The sequence below is a fragment of the Parasteatoda tepidariorum genome, chromosome 2, assembly GCF_982258835.1.
Source record: "Parasteatoda tepidariorum strain Cologne lab strain chromosome 2, Ptep-v5.0, whole genome shotgun sequence".
Classification (NCBI taxonomy): Eukaryota; Metazoa; Arthropoda; class Arachnida; order Araneae; family Theridiidae; genus Parasteatoda; species Parasteatoda tepidariorum.
In genome coordinates this window covers 45,908,868-45,916,594 of record NC_141756.1, presented here as the reverse complement: position 1 = coordinate 45,916,594, position 7,727 = coordinate 45,908,868, and the positions used below count along the sequence as shown (strand labels likewise).

At 26.8% G+C, this 7,727-nt stretch overlaps 1 protein-coding gene across 1 annotated transcript in view; it reads left to right on the top strand.

The window, feature by feature from the left end:
• Window positions 1-232: 232 nt before the first annotated feature.
• Window positions 233-7,727, top strand: part of LOC107452552 (uncharacterized) — a 60,099-nt gene continuing 52,604 nt past the window's right edge. The window contains exon 1 of the mRNA XM_071177476.2: window positions 233-596. The gene's annotated coding sequence lies outside the window, so the exon portion shown is untranslated. The remainder of the gene's footprint in view (window positions 597-7,727) is intronic.

The following is a 7,727-nucleotide window of genomic DNA, read 5'->3' as shown; positions in this document are numbered from 1 at the left end:
GAAGACTTTCTGCAGATAAAAATATGTTATTTTTTGCATGGACTTTATTATTTTTATGTCAGAAAAAACTTTTAAACATATATGCTTCAAGAAAATATCCAAACTTTTATCCCTCTCTTATAAATACTCCTACATGATAAGAAATTCATAAGAGAAATAACTATCCTGTTCTGTTTACAGCGTATCTATTTTCTCTGAAATATGCATTTCTAATGGTCCAATTCTCCTTTAGATATATCAAAATTGCCAGTCAGGAAAATGATCCCATCAGTAAGAGATAGAGAACACTGGTAACTAACATTTCCCGTATCAAGGAATCATCTGCTCCCGGGCATCCCTTTCACTTCTACTTATTCCGCAGTAAGAACATGGTTGTCATGGTTACGGGATGCGGAGTCGGCCATTGGTGGACCTAGAGTCACATGCTTCCGATGCTCGTTTACAGGTTGCGGTCTTGTCTATCGGAACAGTATTGCTTCTTTATACTCAAACAAAAGCTGTATCGGGACATAACAGGAAAGCTCCTGTTTGCACCAAGTCGAAAAGTCCTACGGATGTACTTGGTACAATAGGGCAGACAATATTAAGGGAAACAAGTAAGCATTTATATTCCTATCTTCTCGATAATAGGAAAAGAATTTAGATCATCACATTTAAAATTAAGATTGACGAAATCAACTGTTATAAAGTATTTCGCAATGCTTAAAGGGAAATTTAAACCTGTAAAAGGAAGAGTCGAAATACAACAAAGAGAATTTTGAAATGTTTATATTAAATTTCTATAAACATTGAACTTTAAATTAGACAATTAAGATTAGACAATTAAAATTAAGATTGACGAAATCAACTGTTATGAAGTATTTTGCAATGCTTAAAGGGAAATTGAAACCTGTAAAACGAAGAGTCGAAATATAACAAAGAGAATTTTGAAATGTTTATATTAAATTTCTATAAACATTGAACTTTAAATTAGACAATTAAGATTAGACAATTAAAATTAAGATTGACGAAATCAACAGTTATAAAGTATTTTGCAATGCTTAAAGTGAAATTTAAACCTGTAAAAGGAAGAGTCGAAATATGACAAAGGCAATTTTGAAATTCTTATATTAAATTTTTATAAACATTGAACTTTAAATAAGACAATGTTGCGTAATTGAATATGGGTTTATAAACCAAGTTTTTAACCAAAAATTTCCATGCTTAATGAAGTAAAAATGATTAGTAATATATGAAATTCTATTTTCATACAATGTAAAACATTTTGGTGTATAGTTGCCGCTATTTTCGGTGTTATTGTAAAGTACATGCACTTTTTTTAGTAAACAACTGTTGTTTTGGTGTGAAAAAGTACATGAAATTGACAATATAAAGATGGTTTGAAAGATATAGTATTAATGTATTACTACAAAATGTGCTTGTTATTTAAATGGAAAATTTTTCCTATAAAGTCATTAATTGATTTAAAAGCGCATGAAAATATGTGTTGTCAGTAAAGAAACAAGCAAAAAGGGAATAAATAAATAATTAAATAAATAAATAAATAAAATTTTAACAGTGAAAAAGTGAACAAAAATTGCGACTACATGCATCGTAAAAAACTTTAGTTTACTTCTCACTAAACTATACACCAAAATTATTCAATATGTAATGTTTTATTCAATAAGTAATATTTTATATAATAAGCAAAATTATTACATATTGTGCATTTTACTAATTAATTGAGACAGCTGTTTCTGTCATATATATTTTTAAATATCATTGCTTAAATTTGACGTCTTAATGGAAATGTTAAATTATTAAAAAGCAGACAGGACCTAACATCAAGAACTGGGATGTTAATTTAAAAAAAAAAAATTCGAAATGTTTTTATAAAATTTTAACAAACACTAATCAATGTAAGATATAGTGTTGCATAGTTTAAACAAGCTTATAAACTGCGTTTTTAAGCATTTTATTAAAAGCATTGTAGTATTTTTTTTTTATTAATCATTATTTTTATCTAAAAATATTGAACTATTGTAAGATATGTTGCAAAGTTTTTAACAAGTTTATAAATTTTGTTTTTAGACATTTTATCAAGTGTGTTATAATTTTTTTGGTTATTCATTATTTATTCTAAAAAACAGCAAATTATGATGAAAAAACTAAGATAATGAAGTTAGAAAAGAGTTTATAGAAACGAGTTTATAAACTATGTTTTTAAGCATCTTTCCAAGCGCATTGTTTGTTGTTTCAATATTTTCCATTCATTTAATTTTTTTTAGCTCTTTATGCTCTTTTTTATTCAAACAATCATATTGTGTCTAATTTTAGACAAATTTGCTTGAAAAAAAAAAGATTTGAAAGATGGATTTTAATTTTATTTGCTGAAATAAAAATGGTCTCGCTTTATAATTTTAAAATTATGAAAAAAGAGTAGAAATTAAGTTTTTGTATGTCTTATTATCCAACATAAAATAATTTTAGAACAAATAAGAAAATTTATTACAAAGGAAGGTATCCAAAAAGTGTTACTCGCCAATTGAGCTTAAATTTTGTACACAGATAGATTTTAAGCTTCGGTTTCGAAATATTAATCATATTAAATTATAAATGGCTTATAACAGCTATCTTCACTATAAATATGACGTCTATTTTTCCAGTCTGACATTGAAGAGCAAAGATTGGCTTAAAAAGATTTTGAATAATTTTCGTTTATGTGACTGTAAAAATATGCTTCGAAATTTTGCATTAAGTACAAGTCATTTTTATAAAATAGTTAATACTGCAAAAACTGTCTTGATAATATGTTATATTTTATTCCAAGGTGAAAAAAATAAAATAATTTTTTATCAAACGATTACAGATGCGCTTTAGTAATCGTTTTTAAATTTTCTACCAGTATTAGAAGAAATTTTTTTAAATTTTAATTTATCTTAACTAAACTTTGGATTTCAAGAAAATATTATACAGTGTATTATTACTGATATATTGTTGTAAAACTATAAATCTATAAAAAAGGAATTTTCTGTTGCGGTGAATAAATTTTATTTAAATTTTTTATACTTCAGCTAATAAATGAATTTTTATCCCATTTGGCCAAAAGTAGATTATTGTTTAATTTTTTTTCCATATGATTCCATGATTAAAACCAAATAAGGTAGATTATTCTAAAATCATATAAAGTAGATTGAATGTTTTCATTCTAGTTCCTAATATCAAAAAACTAGGCTAAAAAGTTACAGTTTTGTAATCACAGTTGATAGTAAATTTTGCAAATTATTTGTTTTTAAACGTCTCTTATCCCATTCTTTACTCAAACGTTACACTCAGATGCAACAAACATTTTTAGGACTAAAATTTGCTTTAATAAAAGACATGGAAATATATTTTATGGTTTTGTAATCTTAGTTCATCATAAAATGTTTGTTAACTTTGTAAAATGATTGATTCCAAAATGTCACTTAGCATCTTTTTTTTCAAATGTCACTTAAATATCAACTTCTTTTTCTTACCGAAAATATCGTCTTAATAAAAGACTTGATGGAATAAACGAATGTTTTATAACCACAGCTGGTGATGACATGTTTACGAACTCTCTAAATTGATTGAATAAAAAAGTAGTAAAAACATAAACATAATACAATATTAAAGGAACATGATCTATTAAAAACAATAAAATTAGAAAAAACCATGAAAAACTGTGAAAGAAACAAGTTAAAAAACTTTGAAAAATTAATTATTTTTATTATTTCCATTTACTAAGCATTTTCTTTTCTTTTTTAAATTTTGCTTTGAAATATATTTTTAGACCACGGAAAAAAATTCGGATAAAATTATTGTGTCGTATGGTAATGACATTCTTGGTAAAAACGAACAATAATTTTGATCAATAAAATAAAAAATACGGTATTAAAATCATTGAATTAATAATTTTTACGTTCGGTATAAATTGTGAGAAACTCCGGTGAAAATGGATTTTACGGTAAAAAGTATCAGTTCACATCTTTTGAAAGTGCATTTTTTTTTCGATCTGGTGCGATAAAAATATAATTATTTTCTCCTTTTTTTGTCTTCTGGAAAGTTGTAGATCATAAAATTTTTATTTTAATATTTTACACAAAATTTACTTATAAATAAATATGAATAAAAACCGATTATGTATTCTAAAAAAATTCTAGCTCACAATTAACTCGTGGGACATTTAATTTCATACCTTTCTCCAAGAAGATTTAAACCACTCTAATACATTTATACTGCCTGAAATGCAGCTATGAAATTTTTAATATTTATTATGAAACAGTTTCATATTTCTTTTCAACACACAAAATTTTTAGAAAACATATAGACATTTTGACGTATTTTTGAAAGATAAAATTATTTTTTAAATCTTAGATCGACGATTTTTTATTGTGTGTAATAGTGGAACACTGTTCAAATTTTCAGTCTGAAATTATGGTAAAATAACAGGCAGCATCCAATTAACTATAAAGTTTACGGCATGGAGCATTCCATGCCGTAAACTTTACTCAAACAACTTTACTCAAACTTTACAAAACCGTAAACTTTACATTTACGGTTTTGAAACCGTTTACAACTGGTATGTTTAAAAAATCCTGGATACAAAATTGTACGGATCTTTAACATTTGAAATGAACATGGTTCCAAAAACCGTAATTTAGAAATTTGTCTAGACATTGGAAGTAGTTCAGCAGCTTTATGCTGCTGCAATCTATACGTGAATAAGAGTATCGTACTTCAATAGCCGGGGGGTTACAAATTGGTGAGTGCAGGACACTAGAAACTTTTCCTGTGTTGAAGGAAATAAAGAAAATATTATAATGTCAAAATTGGGACTCAAATTCGCGTTCTGTAAGTCATGAAATTGACAGATTAGCCTTCTCTGCTATAATATGTACCCGTCTGCAAGGAAATAAGTGGCTTCATAGGTGGTTCTAGTTGGTGCGATAAAATTCTGGCTGTTTTACCATATTACGCAAAAGCTGTTATTAAAATGTTTCTCTTACAGTTAATAATTTGAATACCATTTTATTTATGGTTATTTGACGGTTTCGTTGGAATATGGTAAAATAACAATTAAATAAATTGCTATTTAATAATTTTTTCTCCGAAATTTTAAATAGTATACAATGATTTATTAGTTAAATCAAAATCTTCAATTACTCTGAAAAATCAGTTTGTCGTTAAATTTCATAACTTTTAACGAAGCAAACTCTAAACTCTCCATCAATTTTCTTTTTAAATTTCAAGCAAAAAATGCAACACGTTCCTCCAAAAGAAAATAAAAAGAACAAATGACTTTCTCTTACAGTTTAATTTTTGATATCTAGTAAAGAAATACGTGTAAGAAAGTTTGAAACTAGTAAATTTTTGCTTTTTCCCTTAAGAGTCTACTTATAACAATTTTAAATTATTACTTTTTATATATTTATGCGCATAATTTACGCTATTATAATTTTTTTTCTAAAAAAAAGTGGATGTTCACCTAATTTTTTTTTATCAAATGTAACAATAGCTACATTTAAAAAAAATAAATAAATAAAACGTGCTTTTATAAATTGTTTTTAGTAGAAAAAGAAAAAATATATCATAATTTTCCATTAATAAATCTAAGAAATGAGATAAATTACCCAGTTCCAATAGATTAAGATATCAGATCTATTGTATGGAATGAACGTTTTTTTTTCCACATTCTTTTCTCAATAATTAACGTAGAAACACTCAGATATCTATACTTAGATTCGGAGGAAATTTAAGATTCTACTTATATTAGTTTTAAATTACAGTCGGACTTCTATTTTGTGAATTACTCTATTTTGCGATTTTTTCTGGGAACCAAGAACAATTTGTAAATTTCTACGTAAAATGACTTCCAAATAGCGAAGTGAATTCTCTATTTAAGGAACTTTTCTTTAACCCCCACTTTCCCTATTTCCCAAAACTTTTCGGAACATTTCAAACTAGTTAACGCATTTTATGGGGAAATGACTTTGAATTGATTTTCGCAGTCACTTAACTTTAAGAGAAAGCGGTAAAATCCCTCTCCATTTTTTTTTTTTGCATTTCATACAGGAATCCATGTCAAAAATCAATTTACGAGAAAGCATAACAGAAAGTTCTAAGCCATGGAACTATGATGCTACAGATCGATCGAATTATTCGTAACAGTTTTGCTGAAGCTGGATTGATAGTCAGCGCGGAGAATTCGGAAAGTGCGGAATGACGAGGATGACATTCCTTTATAAGAACTTAAAAAAATATGGGTACAGCTTAGGGAGAACCACGAAATTAATGATGAAGTATTGATCAATGTTTTTCTTTTTATTGATTCTGAGGCTGCAACCACAGAAACATTAATCGAAACGGATATTTTAGACAGGGTGAAAAATAAAGACAACACAGCAATAAATTCTGAGGAAGACGAAGAAGATAAAAACGGTAATAATGTGGAAATCACCAAACCTTCATATGATAAAATGTAAAAATTATTTGAAACAATTCGACAGTAGATAATAATTTACAAGATAAAGGTGTTTCAATTGCTATTTTAATTATGTCTAGTGCTTATGAATTTAAAACCTATTTTGTGTTGTTAAAGTATTTCAAATGGTGTTTTTCTATTTAACGTTCCCGTCGGCATCATACCATCATTTACAACAATCTCAAGCGGAAATTTCATTTTGAAGAAAAATAGTCTCTTGTATAACATAGTATTGATAAATAATATTGCTGTTTCTAAATGTTTTTATCATAAATAGCTCTATGGTGATACCTATTTTATCATAAATATAAATACCTATATAATTACTTTAGAAAAACATAGGGAGAATTTTCGGTAGTGATAGGAGCTTACTATGAAAATTATACGTACTACCATTTTCGTTTTAGGTTTGACAAATATAAAGATACTAGTGGGCTACGCCCCCTGCTCGCTGACGCTCGCCAACCCCCGAAAATTGCTACGCAATCTTATATAGTTTGCTTCGCAAATCAAGCTCACCTCGCTCGCTACTAACTTAGGTACATTGCAAATGCACAAAATTCTAAGAATCCAAAACAATCATTCAAATACATATAACAACTTTTTTTAAAAAAAAATTACATCTTTTTAGCAAATAGTAAGTCATTAAAATAAATTTGAATTCAAATAAATGACATGTAATTTCATAAACCTATTAGAAATGTGCTATAGTATAGAATCTTAAATCGTAACAGCACGACTGAGACTCATTTTTCTATGAATAACAAATAACAATAATAAAAAAAAAAAATTCTTGATATAAATCAAAAATCGTCAAATAAATTCGTAATACATAAATTCGTGAAAAAAAGCGCTTTCGACAAAATACCAAAATAGAGATCTATCGACAAAGACTACTCACTTCTGCCTAGCTTATGCTCTTTCTGGTTATTTCAGTTTCCATTTTTGAAAGCGCTATATGTTGAGCCATCTCAGCTAGATTTGGCATGTGACATTTTTAAGCGGCAATCATTGGTCGATTTTCCAGCGTTGCCATTCGGAGAGTTGTAATGAGGCTTCTTTTTATCGCCGTGTAAGAGAAAAGAGAAATATATATATATATATATATATATATATATATATATATATATATATATATATATATATATATATATATATATATATATATATATATATATATATATATATATATATATATATATATATATATATATATATATATATATATATATATATATATATA